The sequence below is a fragment of the Arachis ipaensis genome, chromosome B03, assembly GCF_000816755.2.
Source record: "Arachis ipaensis cultivar K30076 chromosome B03, Araip1.1, whole genome shotgun sequence".
Taxonomy (NCBI): domain Eukaryota; kingdom Viridiplantae; phylum Streptophyta; class Magnoliopsida; order Fabales; family Fabaceae; genus Arachis; species Arachis ipaensis.
In genome coordinates, this window is record NC_029787.2 from 134,487,232 (window position 1) to 134,488,014 (window position 783).

Genomic DNA, 783 nt, shown 5'->3' on the forward strand with positions numbered 1-783 from the left:
ATAATCCTTCGGAGTCACCAAAGATTTATAGGACAGCGGGCATCCGAGTTATAGCCCAGAGGACAGCGTGCTGCCAAACTATAATCCGAAAGAATATTCTTTGATAGAACACCAGTTATATAATAGATCATGGCTTCAAAATTTTGAGATAATTCTAATGGATATGTTTTATTCAACTAGTTATTAATTGTGTCAATTTTTGTTGGCAATCATATTTTTGTTACAAAGATTAATTTTAATACACTATATTATCAGTGCCACAATATTTCTTTATAAATATCAAATTACTATTGTATGACTATTTAAACTTTTGACATGACAGGTATAATATATAAGGCTAATTTTTTTAATATAAAAAATATTAATATTTAATCAAAATATCATCTCTATGTATATTAAAAATAGTCTGGTATAATAATTCATACTCTAAATTCCGATTCGTAATAAAAGAGCAATTTATGTATTTAAAACAATTGGTATTCAAATTTACACAAATACAACATCTTTAAACAGTTTATGTTTTGGTCCTAACTCTAATTTATATAAATCACTGTATCTTGCCGCAGAAATTACGTGTGAACACTAATAAACGTAAACTGCTACAATCTAAAGAGAATTATGCACAAAAACTAAAATACAGAAACTGTTATAGAATACCACGGATTATAATGAATCCATATATCCTGCAACGGATTACGTATAGAATTTTTTTGATAAATTTAATTTTTAAGTTAAATATTTTCATAAACTTATATTAAATTTTTGTTATCTAGATAAAATTTA